General features: G+C 42.2%; 1 protein-coding gene across 1 annotated transcript in view; it reads left to right on the forward strand.

Moving 5' to 3' along the window:
- The first annotated feature begins 6,784 nt into the window (after window positions 1–6,784).
- TMEM200A (transmembrane protein 200A) overlaps window positions 6,785–25,439 on the forward strand; it is an 81,463-nt gene continuing 62,808 nt past the window's right edge. Inside the window, exon 1 of the mRNA XM_023512848.1 lies at window positions 6,785–6,920. The gene's annotated coding sequence lies outside the window, so the exon portion shown is untranslated. The remainder of the gene's footprint in view (window positions 6,921–25,439) is intronic.

The following is a 25,439-nucleotide window of genomic DNA, read 5'->3' on the forward strand; positions in this document are numbered from 1 at the left end:
TCTTTTTCTATATTTTGGAAAAGCTTAAGTAATATAGGTACTAGTTCCTCTTTAAAGGTTTGGTAGAATTCTGAAGTGAAGCCGTCTGGTCCTGGGGTTTTATTTTTAGGGAGATTTCATATAGTTGATGCCATTTCAGAACTCAATATAGGCCTGTTAAACATTTCCACTTCATTGTGGCTATGTCTAGGAATGTGATATGCTTCCAAGTATTGGTCTATTTCCTTCAGATTTTCATATTTCTGAGAAAACAGTGTCTTGTAATATTCATTAAGGATGTTTTGAATTTCTAAGGAGTCTGTTGTTATTTCATCTTTACCATTTCTGATTGATGAAATTAGAGATTTTACACTTTTTTCCCCGGTTAGTTTAGCCAAAAGTTTATCTAATTTATTGACCTTTTCAAAAAAACCAACTTTTTGATTTATCGCTCTGTTATATAATCTTTTTGTTTTCAATTTCATTTCATTCTGCTCTAATTTTGGTTATTTGTTTTCTTCTGGGGGTTTGGGGATTGGAATGTTCTTCCTTTTCCAGTTGCTTGAGATGTCCCATTGGTTGTTAACTTCCTCTCTTTCCATTCTCTTGAGGAAGGCTTGCAGTGCTATAAATTTCCTTCTTAAGACTGCCTTTGCAGTATCCTGGAGGGTCTGATAATTTGTGTCTTCATTATCATTTTGTTCTAAAAATTTGATAATTTCCCTCTTAATCTCATATATGACCCAGCTATCATTCAGCATAAGGTTATTTAATTACATGTTTTTATATGAGTATGCAGATTCCTGTTGTTACTGAGTTCAACTTTTATTCCACGGTGGGCTGAGATGATGCAAGGAATAATTTCTATTCTTTTAAATTTGCTGAGGTTAGACTTGTGACCTAAGATGTGATTAATTTTGGAGTATGTTCCTTGGGCTGATGAGAAGAATACATATTCAGTTTTGTTAGGATGAAATGTTCTGTAAATGTCAGGCCAGATATCTGCTGCATATAAGAATTTCATCTTACCTTAAAAGATAAATATAGATTCAGGGTGAAGGTATGGTCATCTATATTTCAGGCAAATGGAAACCAGAAAAAAGCAGGTGTTGCAATTTTATTCACAGATACAATAGGCTTTAAACCAACAAAAGTAAAGAAAGATAAGGATGGTCACTTCATATTTGTTAAGGGTAACACTCGACATGATGAAATTTCAATTATTAACATATATGCACCCAACCAGAATGAGCTTCAATTTATAAGAGAGACTCTAACAGACATGAGTAACTTGATTTCCTCCAGTACCATAATAGTCGGAGATTTTAACATTCCAATAAGTGTGTTGAAGATAGAGTGATAGATATTTCAATAAGAAGCTAAGCAAAGAAATTTTAGACTTAAACTTAACCAAATAGGACAATTTAAATTGCAACTATTTTACCAAAATTATGCCTAATCCTAATTAGGGTCTATATATAAGTATAAATGACTACTGTTTACAAACTCAGCTGTATGTATATACAAATCTTTGTTGGTTGCAGAATTAAGCCATCTACATAATTATGAACATTTTAGAGTTCAAGATGCCAGGTCATATTGTTCTAATTTAATACAAACAAATCTAATATAATTGTCAAAAATCTTCATTTCTTTCTTTACTTCAGATCATAACTATGGGCTGAGAAACAACATATTGAAAGCAAATTTGGTGTGTTTTATCAATTAATGTAACGTGTGTGTATTGTTTATTAGATTGAGAAGATATTATAGATTAAATTGTTTTACAATAAATTTTCGCCATGTCTTGGAGTGTTATGCTAAGAGGCACCCCTCTTTGGTTGAGGGCATATCACTCACAAAGTCGTTGATAAATCTCTGTTGAACATCTGCCATGTGCCAGGTGAAGTGTTTTACAACTACAATTTTATTATCAATGAATACTTAGAAGAGAATTAGGAGGATATATTATAATAATTGGCATTTTATGGTTGATGACAATGAAGCTCAAAATAGTACAAGTTGAGATTTTAGGCCAGGTGTTTGATTCAAAGTTTATGCTTTCTGTGTAACACACACCACCATCAACAAATAAAATGTAGCTTAAAAAGGCAGCACTTGGGCTGTGCCTTTGGATGGAACTGAAATGCATGTTGACATAAATTAGAGCATGAGAGGTCAATGTGAACTCTACCCTAGTGTCGCACTTTTCATATATTAACGTGCAGATGTTTTGCTTGAGGATATTGTTGAGCTTCAGGGTGTGATATAGTAGGTATGAGCTGGGGCCTGAGATCTTGCTATTCCAACAGTTCCCCAGTGATGCCCATGTTGTTGATCCTGGGACTGCATTTTGAGTAGTCAGGCCCTAATGATGAATGACTGGTCAGGCCCTAATGATGAATAACTGTTTCAGTACCATGGACAGTGGAACAGGTGTCCTCCACTACTGTGTCTCTGTCATTTAAATCAAATCCCTAACATTTTTTATGAGTAGACCCCTATAACAAAACACAGAGTGTGAATCTTTTTTTTAAAAAGTGCTTCTTGGATTGCTATCAGTTACTTGGCAATCCTTCTCTTCCTTCAGCTACATATGACTAGATATTTCCCTTCGTGCAGGAAAATGGGTATAATCCTACTCAAACTTCCTAATAGATCTTCCCTTAGCCTTGTTCCAAATCTTTCCAGAGGGAAGAACTGGGCCTTTGGAGGGGAGAGAGTGTGTCTTTTTCCATTTCTAAATGGTATGCTGCCAGTGCTTCTTAGGCAAAAAGAATCTAGTCAAGCTTATTATCTAATAAAATGTATCTAATGCTAGATAATTCTGTGTCTAATATAGAATTTATAAAATATTTAAGTAGTAATATCAACATTATAAAACATCTATCTGAGATGGGTTAGCCCACTTACTTGCACATGTAATGAACAGAAATTAGTAATATCTTTCTGCTGCTAAACCCACTGAACCATCAGTCACCTGTACATAATAAGAAAGAAAAAATGAGAAGCACAAGAGTTATTCAGAATCATAATGGAATAAAAATGATTTTAAAATTTACTTTGAAATGTATTTCCACTACCTTTTTATTTCTTTCACCTATTTTCTTGCTTTGCAAATAAAACCAGGAAGATCATTTTCTTCACTGGCTTTGTTCTTCTTACCCCTACTTGGAGAAAGCAGCCTCGGAGGCCAGCAGAGATTCCTCAGGGGCTCTAAGACTATCAATCAATCCATTTCACAGCTAGAGGGAAGTAATTCAGAGGAATGTCTAGCAAACAATTCCATTTGTTTTCCATAGGACATGTTTTGTTTTCTGATTGAGGATCCCTTCTCAGATCTAGGGATTCTAGGAGCTACATTTATGGTAAAAGAAAATGATGATAATCCCATTCAAACTTTCTAATAGGTCTTCCCTTAGCCTTGTTTTTCATTCCAATGTATGTTTCTAAAATTCATTCTTTGAAAATCCTTTGCCATCCATTAGGCTTTCATTTATAGCATCCTATTTTGATATTTTCTCAGGTTAATTCTTAATACCAGAGGAGTTTTATTTTTTGACTATGTTAATACTATTAAAAACAAGTTCGGTGTGAGTGTTCAACAAAATATATGTTGAGGATCTATATGACAGCTAAGAAGAATTATATACATACACTACACTTTGAAATAGGTGCTTTGTTCCTACTTAAGGGATATGAGATATAAGGTTCAAAGCCCCTCTATTAGAAGATGGCTGAGCTTGAATTACAGGGAGCTTGGATTACTCTCTTTCCACTATACACTCTTACAAGATAGCCTTGTTATAGTGGAAATTTACACATCTCAAGGACATAGCAAAAAAAAAAAATGTGTGAAGTGCAGAGCAGTTTGATGTTGGGAAGTAGAAAGTGGTTGACTTCCATCCATCATTTCAAAAGAGGATAGGCAGCTAAATTCCAAATCCATTACTGACATGGCACATTCACTTTTCAAATAGAAAGATAGTGGCCATTAGTAAAGATTAAATAATTTACCTGAGATTGCCTTGAGTACTCAATGTCAGGGGGAAATTTATAACGAATATCTTGAGAGTTGCTTGGATGACTGAATTGCAGATAATCCTCTATTTATAGGACATTCTTGAAAGGTGTAAATGGTGGCACCCAGAGATGAGGCCACAGAGGATACATTCAGGCCAGGTTTATTGAAAGGGGAGGGCGATGGGCCTGGGCAGTGTAAAGATGGTGTCTACAACCAAAGGCAGTTAGAGACCTCTAATTGTGGGTAAGGGTGGGAGGACACATCCCATAGGTTGCCTGTCAGGTTAAGGTCTTTCAGCTGAACTTCTAGGGGGTGGGGCCAGCCAGATCCTTTGTGTCTTTGTCTTAGGAGGAGAGGAGGAGGGGAAAAGGGTTTGTGTGTGGCTGCATGAGCCCCCCACCCCTCACAATAATTCTTACCACAGTCTTTTCTGAGACTAATAATAATTATTTTAAAAAGAAATTTAAATATTTCCCTTTGGTCCTCTTAAGTAATCTATTTTTCTTCCTCTTTTTTTGGTTGAATCACTAAAATCAAAATCATCAATATCTGTGGCCTTAAGAATGTGCTTTTTTCTTTTTTCATAGCCCTCCTCAATCCTTTTTTAAGGAAGGCTCAGTCACTCAATCCCTAAAATTGCCGGATGACCATTTTAAGTATTTCAACCATGTACCTTTGCTAGGACATCATGTTAAATGTTGTCTGAGGACTATGAGCCTACCACTCATTCCTTAGGAAGCTAGCAGGGTAACAGGATGTGTTCCTTCTTAGGGGCTTTATAGAGATATGTGACTTCAGGGTGCTTCTTTATAAAATGCAGAGGGAGCAGCCAGGAGGAGGCCCAGTGGAATCACACTCTTTTGATGGAGTGCCTTGACAAACACATATAAGAAAAGCTAAAAGAATTGAGCAGGTGGCTGTAGGCTAGAATACTAGATGCAGGTGGGATAAAAATAAAACTACAGATGGTTTATAAAGGTGACTCATCTCCCCCCACCCCAACTCCTCTAGTTTTTTCTCTCTCTTTCTTTTTTTTTAAAAAACATTTTGATTTGTGACATTTCTACCACAAGTGCCCACTCTCCAAGTTCAAGAAGACAGTACCACAGGAAAGCCATTTCTGTAGTCTCCTCTGAGTTCGTATCTGATTTTCAAGATTTTTTTTTTTTAATGCGAACATGTTTTGCACGGATATCTTTTCCCTTTCCTCCCTTCCCCCTTATTCCCTCTCTCATTCCCAATCCCATTCATTCTCTCTCTCTCTCATACATTTTCTATCCCCAGAAACCAACTCTTCTTGAAAACGAGATCAACTGATCATACACTGAAACCACAAATACCCTGCTCCAGAATACCATGCTTGCCTTCAAAGTCCATCACTTAAACACATCCAGGGGACACACAGTTAACCTCAACCCCAGTTCAGCGGGGTGTTTGCTCTGCACCCAACTGGGCAGTGGTTGGAATATCCGGTAGTCTGGGTTTCGCATGAAACTTTACTTACTGAATTGACCACATACACAGTCATCACTTCTGTTTCTGCCGCATTAGAGGTAGCTATCCTATCATATTTTACTTTGTGAACCCAACAGTCTCCGCTCACTGGCTGTTCAAGCGCAAGGAGTAGCCTGAACTCTTCGCTGGCTTTGAGGTTTGGAGTTGAACCTCAGTACTGCTCATCGAAGCCCTCAGAGATCCAGTTCGCTTCTGTGCAACCCCAGCCCCTGATCCTCGAGCCCGAAACCGCCCTGCCGGAGTCCCTTTGCCAGGGCCCGCGCGGGGCTAACCCGCTGGGCTCTCCAAAGCGGTGCAGACTGCGCGGGCCCTGGCGGCGTCTCCTCCGGGCCGGGTCTGGTTGTCCCCGCGCAGCCCGCCAGGGGGACCCCGACCGGCCCAGAAGACACCAGAGGAGAAAGCGTCCGAGGGGCGTGGAGCTCGGGGTCCTGCAGCGCCTGCTCGGAGAAATCCCCCAGTCGGCCGGGACTCCCGCTGCCGAGGACGACTGGCGGCCCCGGCTCCCGAACCGGCCCGGCGGTAGCTGGGGGCGCGCCCAGCGAGTGGGTGTGTCCGTCTTCCCGCGCCGGCCTGCCCGCCCGGAGAAGGGCTCCGGAAAGCCGGTGCTTTGCTCCTAAAGACGGTTTGTCTGCGGGGATCCCGGCTCTGGAAGTGCAACTTTGAGGCCGGGGCGCGGAGGCCGCATTGAGGGTCCTGGAGGGGAAGGAGCGGATCCTGTCTGCATCCTCCGGAAGGAAAGGGGCGGCGGGGCCGGGGGTTCCCACGGGTCTTAGGCGCGGCGAGGTGGACACCGTCCCGGGTCCCTACCGCTCGGCCACGCTCGGGGAAGCCCGCCCCGCCCCAGTCCTCCTCCCTGGGCTTTAGGGAGTGCGGCTGGGATCCTCCTGGAGCCCAGAAGAAAACTTTTCCCCTGCCAGACCCCGGTCCCTTTTGTCCTTTCTTGGTTGCTGCGGCGGCGGCGCCTGAGCGGTCAGCGTCTTGTCCTGCCCAGCTCGCGGCGCCTGGCGCCCTCCGAGGGCAGGAGCGCTCCGACCCTGCGCGCCCGATGGCGGCGGCCGGTGGCCCCGCAGTCCCCGGCGGGCACAGAGTGCCGCGGGCCCTCCGCCCCGAGGCCGCTGGCGCGCCCCCGGCGCGGGGATAGGGGCGCCCCCACCCCCCTCCCGCCCCCTCGCCTGACTCATCGCCCGCGGTGGCCGCGCCGCGTCGGCTGCCCCAGCCCCGCCGGGATGGGGAGGGAGAGCGCGGCCGCCCGCGGCTGCGGAGATTCCTGCTGACGCCTGGGACCCCGCCGCCTTCCTCGCTCCTCTCGGCAGCGCCTGACGTCCCGACAGCTGCTGGAGTGAGAGCCGGGAGTGACAGCAGAAGAGGCGACCGGACCCCCGAGGCCCCGCTCTCCGGACAGGTGAGAGGGGAGGAAAGGGCGCCGCCGGGGGAGGTGGGTGGGCGCCGACCGCAGCCGGAGCCGGGCGCTTCTTCAGCCCTCTCCCCCCCGCCCGGCTTCAGCCTCCAGAGTGAGGGCAAACAGTGTGTCCTGAAGTTTGGGAAATAGACCAAGTCTGGCATCGGTTCCGGACGCCTCAGTCCTCAGAGTGCGGGAGAAGCCGTGCCGGGCGGTCTCGGAGAACCGAGTCTCGGAGCGCCGGGCTGGGTTTCTCCAAGCAACACCCTCCTTTGTCTCGGCTCCCGAGAGTCAGCATTCTCTGTAAAGACGGACACAGCGTTAATTTATGGCAGAGAAAAGTGTGATCGGGGTTTCCCAAAGCAGGATCTGTATTTGGTAGTAATTTACTTAGGCAAAATGGAGGGGCGAAGCAATTATGTGCAAAATCCGGTACTGCTCCTTTGCTTATGTATTCTGTCCTTAGAAGAAAGGACCAGGGCTGGCAAGATTGCTTCATTAATCATTCTTTGGCAATAATTAACTGTTCAGACCAACACTTCACATTGCGTAGGTGCAAGCTCTTTGATTTAGAGAAGTGTGTGTGTGTGTGTGTGTGTGTGTAATTAAAACAATTCATTGTTCACTGCCAGGCATTGGCAATGTCAGAGAGAAAGGCAGATGCCTTATATATGTATATGTAATTGACTAATTGGACTAAAATTACACATTAGTTGCTTGGAATCAGTTCCTGTACATCTTAGTTTGGTGCATTTCCAAACTAAATAGGCCGGAGAAAATTGTCTCAAACCGTGTCCTTTCTTCTGGAGACCTTCAGAAGTTCTTATAGACAACTGCATAGAAAATATTTCAAGAATCAACACACACCGTTGTCAGAAAGAATTTTGAACTCTCAGTTTTGCAGTCAAACCAAGTTCAGAGGCAATACTTTCTGTAGTAAAGCTTAAGTATTACCAGCACCTGTGAAAGCTGTTTAGTTTAATTGTCATTTTTTGCCTTATGGAAACACTTCTAACATGACCTTCCGTTTGTTATTTAGCTGGTGATACTAGAACATATTACCATCTTTTTAAAACAGGCAAAATATGGAAACTTTTAAAATCTTATTTTATGTTCCCACTACTATCTACACCAAATAGAACATATATGCTTTTTAAACAGCTGAAATGAAGAGTACCATTCCCTGTAAGCACAAAATAATGCTTCCATTAAGTGGAAACTATAGTTAAATGCCTTAGCAATTTAATGTTAGGAGATTTTCTTTTTTTACTCATAAAAATATATACTGAAATCTTAAGAATGATGTTTGTCTAATGAAGCCCTACTTGAAAGCTCCAATTATGAGATAATTTAGCTATAATTTGTAACCCTGGTTATAATTGGCTTTGTATCCAGGCTGGGAAAGACTTTAGTAAAGAGAGAGGGTTGCTGTGTTGGAAACTCTGTACATAATTTCCAGGCAGTGAGCACAGAAAGGCTTCACCTGTTGCTTCAGAGGCAGGTCTGGGTAAATACCTAGTATCCAAAAGACATCCTTAGGAGGGATGCCTCAGGAAGGATCATTGTTTGGAATGATGGCTGCACTTGTTGTTTTAACTTAGAGGAATTTTTAGTGAAGCCTTTGAATGCTCCAAGAGTTAGGTTGCTATATTTGGACTTCATGTAGTTTCAGGATTTTGACTACAGCTTATTGGACAGAGAAAGATAACTACTGACATATAGGGGGAGTGAATCTGAACTGATTGGTTAAACCCTCTCCTTCCCACGATGACTCTTGGCATAAAGGAAAAGAAATTCATAGTTAGCTTAGGAAGATGAATAAGAAAAAAGATAAAAGCAAATGTCACCTTTACATTTCTTGAACAAAATTAGCAGAGGATTAAAAAAATAAGTCACTGTAGTAATGCATAGTACATATCAAACAAAATGTAAACTGTAAAAGAGGAAGCAATTTAAAAATAAGTTTCAGATAGTGTTATACTCCTTAAATATGAGACAGCCTGGGAGTGTCTGTTACATTTGGAAAAAGAACCTGTGTAGGGACAGAAAAACAAACCTGCAATGAGATTGATACTTTGTCTTATTAAGGAAGATATGATTTTCAGTTTTATCAAGTGAATTCCTGGATTTAAGATATGTTTCATCTGCTAAGCTGAGATATCTGCTCAAGCACTGGGAGAACATAGATGAGTATTTGTTGTGGTGCCATGCAGACTGATGGACACCCTTCCAGCCTCTCCTAGGGGAGCTTGCAGGATGGTGAGGAGGGGACTGGTAAATGTGCCACAGCTCACCTAGCAGCTGAGGAGCTGTGTGAGCACGAGGGGACGGATGCAGCCTGGCAAACAGTATGGCGCGTTGCAAAGGGCACTGGATGGGTAGTTGTCATCTTGATTGAGCCGCTGAGTGTGTGGTTCTGGATAAATTCCTGGGTCTCTGGTCCTTGGTGCTGAATCTGTAAAACATGGGCTTTCAGCTGATGATCTTTATGTCCTGTTTTTAAAATGCTGCATGATGAGTTCTGGCAGAATTAAGGAGAGGGAGAAATGTGTGGGTGGGAGGGTGGTTTATAGGGTTTTGGTTGGAGGAAGACAGGCTTGCTAGATGTAGGGTAAGGGCTATGGCTATGACAATGGGCAGTAAAGGAGATCTGGCCCATCACTGGTTATCCGAATCGGCAACATATAATAAAATAATAAATACAAACCTTCACTTAGTGAAGGTTGATGGTTGTCTATGAATTTTCGCCAGTAATGGCAAATGATTCCACAACAACCATCAGTGGTAATTAGAGCAGAAAGGTGGTGAGACCAAGGCTAATAACGCAAAGCACGCTCGCACCAGTGTGCTCCACTGCCTTTCTGCAGAATTTGTAGAGTTAGGAGAAAGCTAAAGTGTGCTTTGGAAACCCTAAGTAAAGGGGAGAGAGGGCAAAGGTTGGTGTCAGATTTTAGGGGAAGCTGAATTTCCGAGTGAAAATCTAGGTTACATTTGGGAAATGAGTCTCCAATTATGAGTGGAGACCTGCTGAAATGTTTTGAATTCTGACTACTGATGTTTCTTCTGATTGCTCTTATTCTGTGCTTCTTCCCCACCACACCTCCTTCCCCTCTCCCAGCCGGAATTCAGGGGATTTGAAGATCACAGAGTCATTGATAGGACTCTTCCAAGAGCTTTGAGTGTGCCTGGAAAAAGGAAGTATCTACATCGCATATAAAGGTGAGGATTCTGGGGCCGTTGCATTGTTAATTGATGAGATGGGTTCTAGTAGCAAGTTGTGCTTTGGAAATCTCCTGGTGGAAGGTGTACAGCAGTGTAGCAAGGTGGGAGGATGTGCACCTCACATTCTTTCCTGCAGCACTCTCTTCACTCTGCCCTGAGCATTAAGTGCCCCTAGGATGGAAACTCCGTCCCTCCCCCCACCCCCCACCTTATGGAAGAGAATTAGGATTCATTTGACTGCATATGTGAAGAATCTGTGGTAAGTAGGTTAAGCAAAAAAGGATTTATTGGCTGGGTGTGACTGGAATGTCCCAAAGTGGGCTTTGGAATGTCGCAAGGTGGGCTTTGCTTCAGTCACCTGGAACCCAGAGACTCGCACAACTCTGTCGGAGTTCCTTCTCTCTCCCTTTTGCTCAGCTGCACTTCTCTCAGGAGAAGCTTCATTCTGAGACCCTCTGTCTGTGTGTAGAGGAAGATGAGGGGAGGGAGAGCTAAGCCTATGTTCCCAGGCCTTTTCCAGGTTCCATTTACTTTTTAATTTTTTTAATTTACATTTAGTTTTATTTTTTAGACATAGGATCTGGTCCCACTCTGTTGCCCAGGCTGGAGTGCAGTCGTACAGTCTTAGCTCACTGCAATCTCCACCTCCCAGGCTCAAGTGATCTTCCTGCCTCAGCCTCCCAAAGTTCTGGGATTACAGGTGTGAGCCACAGTGCCCAGACCCAGGTCCCATTTCTATAAATCACCTTGAAGAACTCTGACTGGCCCTGCTCAGTGGCCATTGAGTCTAGTGGAATGCTGCTTTGATTGTCTCAGACTGGATCTTGGTGCCTAATTCTGTGTCTATGTGGTTCTGGTAGTGGGATGAGGAAGAGGCTGATTAGGGTACTGTGATGGGCAATTCTGTCAAGGTCACATAGAGCTGTGTTTCTCCCCAGTAAATGATGCTGCAAATCAAAAACAACATGCCTGTTATCAGGAATAATTGTTCCCTTCTTTTTTGGGACAGCCCTCTGCACAGTGATGAGGAGTTTGCTCATGGAGGCAACTTGGGTGCCTAAAGCCATGCAAATTCCAGAAGTGGGAGCTGCCTTTCAACCAAGGGGAAGCCCAGGGATGGTGTGTCATTGTGCCTAAACTTTGCCAAAAGGTCTATGATTTCTGGAATATGATTGAATGAGGAACCCACCATTTATCCACATCTGTGTATCTGTAGCAAATATCCCTGTGCCTTATATCCAGCCCAAAGGTTTCATTTCCAGAAACCCTGGTTATCTAGTGATCATGAGATTGGAGACCCATCTACTTTGGCTATTGTAGAGCCAATAAAAGTTTGAATAGGGGAGTGAAGTGATGAACACACAACTATTATTCATGCAAATTCATTTGGCTTGTTGGAGGTGGGCAGAGGGGAGTAGCAGGCAGAGACTAAGGTGCTTACATAGGAGGCATAAGATGATAGGTCCTAGATTAGAGTATTGGCAGTAAGAATGCGTAAGCAACTTTATGAAGTCTGGTGAGGTTATATGTCAGGATGTGACATAGGCATCTGTGTTGTCAGAGCATTTGTAGAATGAAATGGAACAGAAAGGATCAGATGAAGACAGGCTGTGCCTGCAGGTGAAATGGCTGTGCATGGTGGACAGGGTGACCACAGTGGGATTGTGTAGAAAGGAGGCCTGTGGTTACCAGGAATCCTAGGGGCATGTGTGGAACTGACATTTACTGAGGACTTAGTGTGGCAGGTCCATGATGCAGGCTTTAATTCATTATATTATTTAAACCTCATAACAGCCCTCTGAAAGGAAAGTTAGGGAGGCGATTATCTAACTTAAGGTTATGACGTCCTTAAATCAGACCAAACTAAAGGACAGGCTGAAGGTTGGCCTTACTGATAGGCAATCAGAGTGCCAGAAGTCCAGGTCAGATAGAGGCATGGAATAGAGGTAATTAGGGTGAAGGTTTCCAGCCATGGTAGACAAGAATGCCAAGGCACAGCCCTAGGAAACACCACCACATGCATAGAGTCTGGGTTGGGGGGTTGGAGCAAAGCATGGAAGGGGGATGGGTGCGTATCTGGGAGTCGAACAGGTGGGCAGATCAATAGAACAGGTGGATTGCTGATCTGAGAGCAGGAACACTCCCATCTGCCCTGGCTTTAAATATCCTTCCTGGAGTAAGTCAATAAGAACATAGAATGGGCAGCTCCTCAGAGGCAGACAGGATTCTATCCGTTGTCAGGCACGGGCTGGGAAAAATGAGCTAACATTTGCAGTGTCTGCCACGCGCCTCAAGAACATCATCTCACTAAAGCTTCATTATAGTCCTGGAAGGGTAAGTAATATCACCCCCTTTTTGAGCCAGGAAGGAGAGGCTCAGAGAGAGGTTAAATTAATAACTCGTCTGAGCTCCTGGAGCCAGATTGGAAGGTGAAAACGCTGGCATGGAACCCAGATCTATCTGAACCCAGAGCTCAAACTGAATCTTCAGAGAGTCATCCAAGTTCTAACAGGGCAGCGTCAATTTCAAGTCTGAGCGGTGGGAGTGGGGAAGTGCGCAGGGTAGGGGCTGTGAAGGGAGACACAAGCTCACTGTCACACAAGGGCAGGTCATCTGAAGAGAGCTGTCCAGCAGGATTATATCCAGATTTAGCAGAAAATTTAATAATCTACTAGGTCCCCCTCCACCCCCACCCAGGACAGGATCTCTGTCATTATGCAGGATGGATACGTCAGCAAGTCAGATGTTCTGAGGGCTTAATTTTAGTCACTGATTTCAGTTAAAGGAAAGGGACCTCCGCCAGCTGTCATGGCCTGAGTTTACCTTTATACATACAGGTACTAAACCCTGAAATTTGAAAAATAGGAAACAGACACATATAGAGAGGGAGAGAGAGAGTAGTAGCTTGGGCTCTATGCAGTAGGTACATGGGACACACTCTTGCTATAAAGGTCTGTACTTGAAGATGCTCTAAATGAAAGTTACTAAAGGAATGTAAGTGATGTCCTGTCACTCTCTGGCAGAGTCAAGGGCACATTTATATCTGCTTAGGTATATCACTGGATGTATGAGCAATAGACCATGCATATATGTATGATAGGAAGGAGAATGAGAAGTATATGGAAATAGACATATTTTTGAGAACCTCACAGCCTACTTGGGGAGGTAAAATAACCACGTATAAAACTTTTAAAACAACACAATCGAAAAATATGATTTCAGAGCTGAAAGGCTCTTTCAGAGAGTAATCTCTAAGATCATAATGTTAGCTACTATTATGAAATAGAAACTTAAGAATAGCCATTGAACATAAATGTTATGGAGAGTAGAAGGGACAAAGCCATCTAGAATGCAGAAGGGCAATCAGGGAGGCTTCCAGGAGGAGGTGAGTTCTAATGACTATGTACAGGCAGGGAGGAAAGAGGAGGACATTCCCTTTAGAGATAAGAACTTATCTACGCCTTCCAGCCAGAAAATGCCAGCAACCTGACCTGCAGGTGGACAAAGTGCCTTTGCTGCTCACTACAGTGAGGAGGAACATACACCTTAGGGTCACACAGGGCGTCTCAGTAAGAAAGTGCTAGCAGTTACTTATAGGATTTGGGCTTGTGTTAGAAGATTTGGGAGAGAGTTTAAAGAAGCAGGGCCTTTCTCTGGTTTGAATCCTAAGATTTTTGTCTCTTTGTAAATCTTATCCAGAAGGCAAGACAAGAGAGGCTAATGCTATAGTTGATAAAGAAGCAGCCTTTACTCAGGGGAGCCAGATTCGGGGACGTTTGGACATTTGGGGGAACAGACAATGTTCGTGTTTTGTCCCCATTAGATTGTGAGCTTCTCGAGGGTGGCAATTAGTTCTCTAATCTAATAGGAAAGCCAGATGTAAACAAGCAATGGCAATACATTGACATGAAGCTGGTAGAGATATGAAAAGAATATTAGAGATTCACGAAACAAAAGTGATGCTGGGAAGGAGCAGGAGCTTCTGCAAATAGTGAGTGAATCACAGAGGTGCTGAAAGATTAGCAGCTGCTGGGGAGAAAGGAAAATATTTTCCTTTTAAGAATCAACATCTTTGGGCTTAAATGCTGGATGAATCCAAAGAATTTTAATACTCTCTCTAAGCTGATGTTGGCATAGGAGAGGCACAAACTTTGGCTCCCTTGGCACAGGGAGTCAGATCAGCTCAGTGGACGTACACGGGCTAGTGCTTGTAACACAGTAGAGTTACTTACTATTTCTGCGGAAATGTTTTTATATTTAATCACAAAACCAAAACATGCTCCCAGTACAAACTTTAGAAAATACATTAAGTATGAAAAGTCAGGGAAACAACTTGCCTATAATCCTATGATCCAAAGGGCTCATGACATTTGGCATTTTCTTCCTCCTTAATTTTAATGATTTTTTTGGCATAGTTAATAACATATTACAACCTTCTCTATTTGCTTAACCTCATGTCCAAAATATTTTGTGACTGCTAGGGAAGCTTTATTAATGTCAATATTGGATTACATGAATATGTCATAATTTATTAACCAGTCCCTGCGTAGTAGACCCTGAGGCAATCTCCAATCTTTGGTATTATAAATGGCTCCCTGATGAATCTTTGTTCAGATTTCATGTCACTTTTTTAAAAGAAAGTTTACAAATTTATTTATGTTCCATTTATATATTTGTATGAGATTATTTCTTTAAGTAAGATTTCATGGAAGGATAATTCCCGGGTGAAGGAGTGTGGATATTTTCAGATTCTTGATACTTAATGACAAACTGATTTACAGAAAAAGTGGAATTGTGATTGACAGAGTATGGAACTATGCCCTCATTAGTTCTTTTGTTTGCTTTTTGCTTTTAAATAAGAAAAGCTACTATTCCCAAGTGACAAATAGATGATGATAAACTGCTGATCCTGTTTATTACTAAAAACTCTCTTCTAGAGTGTAGACTGGTAAAATATTATGGTAAGGCATTCACTCTGTTAAGGAAAGTTTATTTACAGAGCTTCCTGAATATGCAGGTAGGGGCACATTACAGAGATAAAAATAGCTTGTGAATGATTTCTTTGAAGGCCAGTATTATACACATTCTGCGAGGGGACTCTTCATACCCTGTTGGGGAACAACTTACAAGAGGTGGTGCAGGATGAGAGCCCCACTTTGCAAGCTGACCCGCTGATAGTCCCACCTCTGTAGCATTGGAGATCAGATCCTGGCAGTCATAGCAGGTTCTATCTATAGCTGGCACTGTGCTCATGGCCCTATACTGTTCCACAGGATTGCAGCCTGAGTCAGGGCAGCCCTATACCTGTTTTGTCCATGGCTGTATTCTCAGCAGGTGACCCAGGAAAGGTTGTGCTGGAAGGAAGAATATGAAAATTCTTGAGATTTTTTTTTCCCCTAGTGAACCTCTATTCTGTTAGTCACTGATTCCCTAGAATCAAACAAAGATCCTGAATGTTGAATCTTTTGATTTTACTCTTTTGCAAAGAAAAGCCAACCACATCATGGTATCTAGTTTTCACAGTGATGACCTTTGGCTTATTCCAGAAAAAGGAAAAATTTGGATCTTACTTAAATCTCCTTAGGTTTTCTTGTTGTCCAAATACACTGCTTGAGACTACCAGGGAACTATTCAAACTTACCATAACAGTTGATTTGAGGAGGTTTTTTATTTATGTTTATCCATAACTACTATTTTTCTACACAATAATTCATAACTAAGATAAAAAATATTTTAGTTTTCTTCTAAAGTTGAAAGAATATTATTGTATTGTTCTCTGTTTCTATCACAAATAACAGTGAATAATTGTGAACAAAATTATTCTCCTTCACTTGTTCAACAAATCATTATTTAGGGAGATTTATTTAGCAGTTACTGTTCATTTATACCTGTGACTCATTTTGTCAAATGTGGGACGTGTCTTCTTACACAACAATAATGCAGAATGCTGTATAGGAAAGCATAACCTAAACATTTGTTGTTTGCTTACGGATAAGAACTGTTAAAAGTAACATAACAAAGTCAACTTGGCTCAGAAGAAAGTTTGCTGATTAATGAGGAAGTCAACAATGTTCTGTGCTGGTAGCTGAGGATCAGGTAGGGACCCAGCAAAGGTTACTGTGGAAGCTTGCAATGTAGCGGGAGGAGACAGACGGTAAACATGTCAACGGGCAAGGCAATTTCAGGTAGAAAAAATGCTATGAAGGAAGTCAGGAATTGGATGTCATAGAGGGTGCTCCGGCTTCTTTAGTTTAGAAGGTCAGGGAAGACCTCTCTGTACTTGAGGCATTTGAGCTGAGACTTGCAGGATAATGAGGAGCCAGGCTCAGACATTTGGGAAGGAGGGGAGTGGAGTGGTGAGGTAGGTTTTGTACATGGTGCACTGGAAAGCTACTAGAAGGATGATGTTCTTTTGAAGCATGATGTTAGAGGTCATTTTTTTTTTGGACACAGAGTCTCACTTTATTTCCCTTGGTAGGGTGCTGTGGCGTCACAGCTCACAGCAACCTCCAACTCCTGGGCTTAGGCAATTTTCTTGCCTTAGCCTCCTAAGTAGCTGGGACTACAGGCGCCCACCACAACGCCCAGCTATTTTTTGTTGCAGTTTGGCCAGGGCCAGGTTTGGTCCCACCACCCTTGGTTTCTGTGGCCGGCGCCCTACCCACTGAGCCACAGCTGCCTCCCTAGAGGTCGTTTTTTTTTCTTTTCGAGACAGAGTTTCCCTCTGTCACCATTGGTAGAGTGTCATGGCATCATGGTGCCCAGCAACTACAAACTCTTGGGCTGAAGTGATTCTCTTGCCTCAGCCTCCCAGAGTGCTAGAATTAGATTCTCTTGCCTCAGCCTCCCAGAGTGTAGTGGCTGGGACTACAGGTGCCCACCATAGTGCCTGGCTATTTTTAGAGACAGGGTCTTTCTTTGGCTCAGGCTGGTTTCAAACTTCTGAGCTCAAGCGATCCACTCACCTCAGCCTCCCAGAGTGCTAGAATTATAGGCATGAGCCAAGGATTACAGGCATAAACCACTGCACCTGGCCTAGAGGTCATTTATTAAAAATGGGACCTGAGGTTAAGAATGCAAGATAGTATTTCACTGCATTGATGATACTGGTTTTGGGAGCCATATACAGCGTTTCCACCTTCAATGGGGCTTAATATAAATATAATACATATGTTTGATAAACAAATGTAAATAAATATAAATCTCAGTAGAATGTACATAGCTTAGTGAGTTCACCAGAGTTCTTTGTTATGCGAAGTTCATATTTTTTAACTATGACTAGCATAGTGACGTGTATGTTGTATGTATTTCGTAAAATGTTGCTGAATTAATTATATCAAATATTCTGTATTATGAGAAAAAAATTACCCTAGGATATAAAATCACACTTAAGACATAGTATTTTTATGAAAAGACCAAACCATTTCTTTGACAAAAATGAAATATGTTAATCATACTTTAAAAAGAAGTTTTAAATTATATTCAAAACATTAAAAATTGAAACATTGAAAATAAAAAAGTAATATATAGGTATAATTATCTTTTTCACATACATTTCTTTCTCCTGGTATAAGCAGAAATCTCCAGAAAGTCCACCTTTAAATAAAGATTTCATTAACATCACTTGGTCTTACTATACCTCACTTGATAGGTGGAAATTCCTTATTTATTGTGTAAGTTTCCTAATCCTTGAACTAATCTCTATTCAGAACTTTTCTGCCAACACTGCATAGTTGAACATAAGACAATAATAGCATATAATTAGTGATGCTTGTTAATGTCTATTTAGCTCAGTGCCTTCTGGGAGATCTATTCAAAGTATATTTATTAAGTCAGCAGACGTTTATCAAGAGCCTATTAAGTGTCGGCCACTGTGTTCAGTGCCCGGAGTTCATCAGGCTTCTTTCACGGAACTCCCAGGCTCGAGAACCATTAAGTACTTAAAGCAAAGGGGTAAGTTTTGAAACAAGATGATACATGGGACTCTCTAAGTTTGGGGCAGGGGAGCAGGAGCTAGTGAAATTATGAATGAAGTCACAGATGCCTTAAATTTGGAATTGGGTTAAGTGATTTTTACCACATTACAAAAATGAAGACACAGATGAAAATGGCAGCACTTGCCTTCCCTCTTCAAGTAACAAGGCCACCTGTGCCTTGAGCCTCATTTCTATACATACTGCCCTGGGGATTCCCTGTTCTCCTACCCCAACTGCCAGAGGCTCATCTGCTCTTTTGTTGGGGGGCCCAGCTGACCAGTAGGCCCTGGGATGCATCCCCCCTGCAGCCTCACAAAGCCTGCCTTCCCTTCTTCAGCCACCGGCATGTGGGGCTGCACCTCCACTCTGTCATTTTGGGGTACAGGCCCCCTCAGTTGCCCCAGCCCCCTGCCCTGCCCTTTACATACTCCTGCAGTTTTGCACTGCAGAAGTCTCAGTCCTGCACCTTCCTTGATGTCCAGTAGAGCATCACTCATTTATGCCCTTATTTAGTCAAATATTGTCTGAGTACTTAACGTATACTCTTTTAGGAAATACAATAGGAAACAAGAAAAGTTTCTCTCTTAATGAACCTTATATTCCAGCTGGAAGAGGCAGACAGAATACATGTAATTTGTTGTGATGAATAATGATGAAAAAATAAAGCAGGGTCCTGGGAGCAGTTAGGGTGAGGGTCGCGTGGTCAAGGAAGGCCCCTCTGATACATCTGACGTTTGAGCAGAGACTGAAGTGAGAGGAGAAGTCAAGAGCATGTCTTGGGGAGGAGCATGCCGGTTAGGGGAAATAAGGAATGCAAAGGGCCCGAGCAGATAGCTTGTGAGCTAGGAGTGGGCTTAGAATGTGAGACTGGCATAGAGGCCAGTGTGAGGGCTCAAGGGCTCAAGGCAGGGCTCACACAGGGCTCTGAGGCTATGAGGAAACTGGATTTAAGCTGAGTAACATGAGAAGCACCTCTTGGAATCCAATTCTACACTGGTGGATTTTCTGGGCTCCTTCCCCATAGTCATTACTAGTTTCAGAAAGAAATACGGAGTGAGTAGAAGCCAGAGTGTCTTTATCAACTATAGAGTGTGCCGGATGGGCCTGAGTTCCGTTTCATGTTCTTAGAAACCATGTGGTCAAACGTAGGGGACATTGAAGCAAGAATAACCCAGATGATTCTAATGCCAAGTGGGAGATATATTCTGGATGTGTCTTAGTTTGTTTTGTGTTGATGTAACAGAATACCTCAGACTAATTCATCAAGAAAAGGAATTTACTTCTCACCATTCTGGAGGCTGGGAAGTCCAACATCCAGCTTCTGTGAGGGCGTTGTTGTTGCATGCTTTCCTGGTGGCAGGCAGAAGGGCAAGAAAGCACCGGGACATGAGAGAAGGGCAGAACTCATTCTTTTTATGAGGAACTCATTCCTGCAGTAACTAAGCCCCTACTGTGATAACAGCATTAATCCATCAATGAGAGCAGAGCCCTGATCACTTCTTAAATGTCCCACATCCCACTGTTACTGCATTGAGCAGCAAGTTTCCAACAGGTGAACTTGAGGGGACACATTCCGAATTTTGTTGTGGATTAAAAATAGGATGAATCCACAGAATCAGAGGATGGGAGTTCAGAGAGAATCTTTGAGATGACAGTAAAACCTCTGAGGTCCAGAGACACAGCTCACTTTTCCAAAATCCACTTCCTAAGTGAGGCGCAGATACATAATTAAAATCCAGGCCTTTCCCCTCCCAGTCATGGTACTTGAGAAAAGTGGATGACACATCTGTGTTAAGGAAAAGAAAAGCTGTGAAGTTTGACCAAGCATTCGCCACCTGATAAGAACCAGGGTTGTTAAGGTAGAAGGCTTGGAGCACACCCAGAAAGCTTCCTGAGAAGCAGCATTTATGGCCTATGTTTGTTGTGACAAATATGTGGTCTGTGGCAAATGTATCTTTCTCTGTATGCCTAAATCTTCCTCTTGCTCTGTGAACCTCTTTCTCTTTCTCAATACACTTTGTTTCATGCTAAAAAAAAAAAAAAAAGTAGCATTTGTTTGGTCAACAGGTATTCATGGAAATGAACTGTGTTCTAGGCACTGGCTGCGTGTGATGCTGGAGAAAGGCTGTGAGCACAGGGGCAAGGAAGCCTATAATCTGTTAGTGAGGGCAGAAATAACATCGGTAGCCGCAGTGTGGTACATGCGACTAGCGCCATAAGGATGACTAGAGAATGCTTCCCCAGGAAACATGGTCTCTAAGATGAGACCAGAGACCAGAGCAGCCTGTCTAGACAAGGTAAATGCCAGAGAAGAAAATCTATGCAGGAAGGCTGAGGAAGGAAGGAGTTTGGCATTTTTTTTTTGGCGGGCCGGAGGGGAGCAGAGTCTCACTATGTTGCTCTCGGTAGAGTGCTGTGGTGTCACAGCTCACAGCAACCTCAAACTCTGGGGCTTAAGCAATTCTCTTGCCTCAGCCTCCCAAGTAGCTGGGATGGGACTATAGGTGCCAGCCACAATCCCTGGCTATTTTTTTTTTTGTTGTTGTTGTTGTAGTTGTCATTGTTGTTTGGCAGGCCTGGGCTGGGTTTCAATCTGCCAGGCCCAGTGTATGTGGCTGGTGCCCTAACCGCTGAGCTATGGGTACCAAGCTGAGTTTGGCATTTTTGAGGAACAGAAAGAAAGCCTGTTACTGGATCCTAATGAGTGGGGTAGAGAAAGTGGAAGGACGGAGGTTACAGTCTGGGATAGGACCCATCACACAGTGCTGTAATGGCCATGGTAACATTTGATACTCAGTCCTAGTGCAACTTAAAGCTTTTAAACAAGAGGATGACGTAAATTGGCTTATGGTTAGACCCACAGTAGCAGTTTTGTGGGAAAGGGGTGAGAGGAGAGACTGCATGAAGGATAACAGGGTCTTGGGTGGGCAATGGTGGTGGTGGTGGAGATGAGTGGGCGGAGTAGAGGGAGGTTTTAAAGATAGCACCAGCAGGCATTGGTAATGGAAAGTGCACGGGAAATTGTGGTCCAGGAGTTGGAGCATGAACAAGTAGATGGATGGTGGTAGCATTTACATAGGTGACAAAGCCTTCTCCTAAGTTCAGTTGTGAGTTCAGCTTGGGACACATTAAATTCGAGATGCCTGTGAAACATCATAGGAGGAAGAGCAAGTAGACATTTGGACAGATCGATCTGGAGCACAGATGAGAAATTTGGAATGGAGACATAAATTTGAGAGTCATGAGTATGTAGTTGGCAATAAAGACACAGAAAGAAAAGAGATTGTGCATAGTAGGGGGCTTAGGAGCAAGCTCTGGATTCTTGCATTTCAAGGAGGTTGGAGAGCTACTATGTAGTAGCCTTAGAGGTAGGAGAGAAGCTGGGGTGTGTTATCGCTGGTGAATAAGCTACATGATGTTAGCAATAAAGCCCTGTTTGCGCATGGTCCTTACTGAGCTCTTTCTGAAAACTCGGGTTCAATTTCTTTATCCAATTTAGTCTACCAGTGCAGCCCTGAGGTAGTATAAGTTTCAAACTTTTGGGTGAAATGGCTTAGAAATTACTGAAAATCTTTTTTATTGTTTTTAATTTCATGGTATAATTGTTGATGCTGTTAGAAGAGAATAGATACACAAGTCACAGGTTCACACTAGAATAATAATAGAATCGTACATGTGAAGGTCGATTTCATGATCATGCTGATGACTAATCTATTCCTACCAACAACTTTCCACTGCCTCCTTTCAATTTAGTAGGTCTTTAAATTTTTGTTAAAGCATTTGCAGGTTTACTACTAGGTCATATATTATTTTTGTGATGGATATTTTTAAAAACACAAGTAGAAGTGTAAGCTATTCTAAGTAGAGCATTTATTTGCCAGGACACTATAAGGAAAAGTCTATAATTTAAAAGAGAAGTACTTGAACAGCTGGCAGAAGACTCTGAGGATTACCCTGGCTTTTATTATGAATGCACTTTAGCTCATTAAAATTGAAGAGAAAGAGACCTGCTACTGGAGTTGCATTTAGCCTCAATTTGGGAGCTTAGCTTAGCCCATTCTGTGCTGAGGGTGGACCCTGAGGGAGCATCATATCCTTGCTCTTATTTTCCTGCAGGGAAAGATACAGTGGAGAGTCATTCGTACATGAAATGAATGTGCGAGCACTGAAAATCAGCCTTGTGTGAGCGTTGTCAAATTAGAGGTAATTAAGTACATCTATTTTACATTTTCTCTATTCTACTGGTCTTCTCATTTTTTATTTTTTTTATAATATTAAAAGTTCAGTTTCAGAAGTCATGCATAAAATGAACTTATCATGGTACTTAGCAGTGCATATATGTCCATAGTACTCTCTTAAGTTACGATTTGAAAATATAAAATGAAAACATGCTGGACTTTGAGTCCTCCGGGAATGAACACCATGCTGTTCACTGAGGTCTCCTGTTCAGGGAGAAGCCTCCAGTCTGTCGTTGGGCCCCCAGTCTCTCCTTCCATGAATGCTAGAAAGGGAACATAAACAATGTTCTTACCTGTCCCAGCATGAGCTCCATCAGCAGTGTGTGAACACAGCACAAGATACTTCTTGCTAATTGGTGATCCATCCTCTTTATCGGACCCCAGCCAAAAAATAAAATTGTTCCCTCCCCAATCTGTGCCTTTGGAAACTTTTCTGAAGATGACCCTTGAGGAGTGACTGGAGCTATTTTCCTGCTCTGAGAGGTCTTTTATTACATCTGTAGAAGTTGACTTCTCCTTCAACACACATGTCAAATCAGAAGTAGAGTGAAGTACAACTATCAGCCTGGGGTTGGTGTGCTGGAGATTCTAACTTTTCTCCAGGTTCTGTGCTCTCAGACAGTCAGCTGTATTTTTGTAGCAGTTGTAGAGCAGTGAGGATAGACCCCAATCCCCTTGTATAACACTGTACCAGCCATAGGTGAGAACATGATACTGTACCTGGACAACAGGATACCACTTATTTATTTATTTATTTTTTTGTGCACATATAAAGTTTATAGAAAGAACGTGTCATTTTATAATTTAAGTATGGGACCAGAAAGGGTTATCTGTTTTATTATTATTATTAAATAATAGATGTGAACATTAATGCAATCATGGGGTACAATGTCCTGGTTTTATATACCATTTGAAATATTTTCATCAAAATGGTTAACATAGCTTTCACTGTGTTTTCTTAGTTACTGTGTTAAGACATTCATATTCTACACTTAATAAATCTAACATGTACCCTTGTAAAATGCACCATAGGTTGGTCCCACCAATCACCCTCCCTTCACTCATCCTCCCCCCATCCTCTCCCCTTCCTCTCCCCTTTCCCCTTTCTCTTGGGCTATAGTTGGGTAATAGCTTTCATATGAAAGCTAAAAATTGGTTTCATAGTAGGGCTGAGTAGATTGGATACTTTCTCTTCCATTCTTGAGATACTTTGCTAAGAAGAATATGTTTCAGCTCCATCCATATAAACATGAAAGAGGTAACGTCTCCATCTTTTTTAAGGCTGCATAATATTCCATGGTGTACATATACCACAATTTATTAATCCATACATGGGTCGATGGGCACTTGGGCTTCTTCCATGACTTAGCAATTATGAATTGGGCTGCAATAAACATTCTGATACAAATATCTTTGTTATAAAGTAATTTTTGATCTTCTATACCTAGTAGAGATCCTCTATACCTAGTAGAGGAATTGAAGGATTGAGTGGCAGATCTATTTTTAGATCCCTAAGTGATCTCCAAACATCTTTCCAAAACGAACGTATTAGTTTGCATTCCCACCAGAGGTACAGAAGTGTTCCCTTTTCTCCACATCCACACCAACATCTCTGTTTGGGGGATTTTGTGATGTGGGCTAATCTTATTGGAGTTAGACGCTATCTCAAAGTGGTTTTCATTTGCATTTCTCTGATGGTTAAGGATGATGAGCATTTTTTTCATGTGTCTGTAGGTAGTGCGCCTGTCTTCATCAGAGAAGTTTCTTTTCAAGTCCCTTGCCCACCCTCAGATGAGATCACTTGTTCTTTTCTTGCTAATATGTTTGAGTTCTCTAGGGATACTACTTATTGAACCTTTGTCAGAGATATAACCTGCAAATATCTTGTCCCATTCTGAGGGCTGTCTGCTTGCTTTACTTACTGTGTTTTTGGCTGTGCAGCAGCTTTTTAGTTTGATCAGATCCCAGTAATGTATTTGGTATTGCTTCTATTGTCCTGGGGGTCTTCCTCATAAAATATTTGCCCAGGCCAATTTCTTCAAGTGTTTTCCCTGCACTTTTTTCTAGTATTTTTATAGTTTCACGTCTGCAGTTTAAATCTTTAATCCAGTGAGAGTCTATCTTAGTTAATGGTGAAAAGTGTGGGTCCAGTTTCAATCTTCTACAGGTTGGCAGCCAGTTCGCCCTGCACCATTTGTTAAATAGGGAATCTTTTCCCCACTCAATTTTTTTAATTGGCTTGTCAAAGATCAAATAATAGTAAGTAGCTAGGTTCATCTGTTGGTTCTCTTTTCTTTTCCAAACATCTACCTATCTGTTTTTGTGCCAGTACCATGCAATTTTGATCACTGTCGATTTATAGTATAATCTGAGTTCTGGTAGTGTGATTCCTCTTGCTTTGTTTTTATTTCTGAGTAATGTCTTGGCTATTTGAAGTTTTTTCCTGATTCCATATAAAATGAAGTATTAGTTTTTCGAGATCTTTAGAGTATGACAGTGGAGCTTTAATAGGGATTGCATTAAAATTGTATATTACTTTGGGTAGTATGGACATTTTAACAATGTTGATTCTTCCCAGCCATGAGCATGGTATGTTTTCCCATCTGTTAACATTTTCACCTATTTCTTTGCTTAGAGTTTCATAGTTCTCTTTGTAGAGATCTTTCACATCCTTTGTTAGGTAAACTCCCAAATATTTCATCTTCTTTGACACTACTATGAATGGAATAGAGTCCTTGACTGTTGTTTCAGCTTGACTATTGTTGGTATATATAAAGGCTACAGATTTATGAGTATTGATTTTGTAACCTGAGATGTTGCTGTATTCCTTGATCACTTCTAAGAATTTGTAGTAGGACCCCTAGTGTTTTCCAGATATACAATCATATCATCTGTGAAGAGTGAAAGTTTGATCTCCTCTGACCCCATATGGATACCCCTGATTGTTTTTTCTTGCCTAACCAGAGTGGCTAAGACTTCCATTACAATGTTGAAAAGCAGTGGAGACAATGGGCAACCTTGCCTAGTTCCTGATCTGAGTAGAAAGGATTTCAGTTTAACTCCATTGAAGATGATATTGGCTGTAG

The sequence above is a fragment of the Otolemur garnettii genome, unplaced genomic scaffold, assembly GCF_000181295.1.
Source record: "Otolemur garnettii isolate 467f Iridium unplaced genomic scaffold, OtoGar3 scaffold00002, whole genome shotgun sequence".
Classification (NCBI taxonomy): Eukaryota; Metazoa; Chordata; class Mammalia; order Primates; family Galagidae; genus Otolemur; species Otolemur garnettii.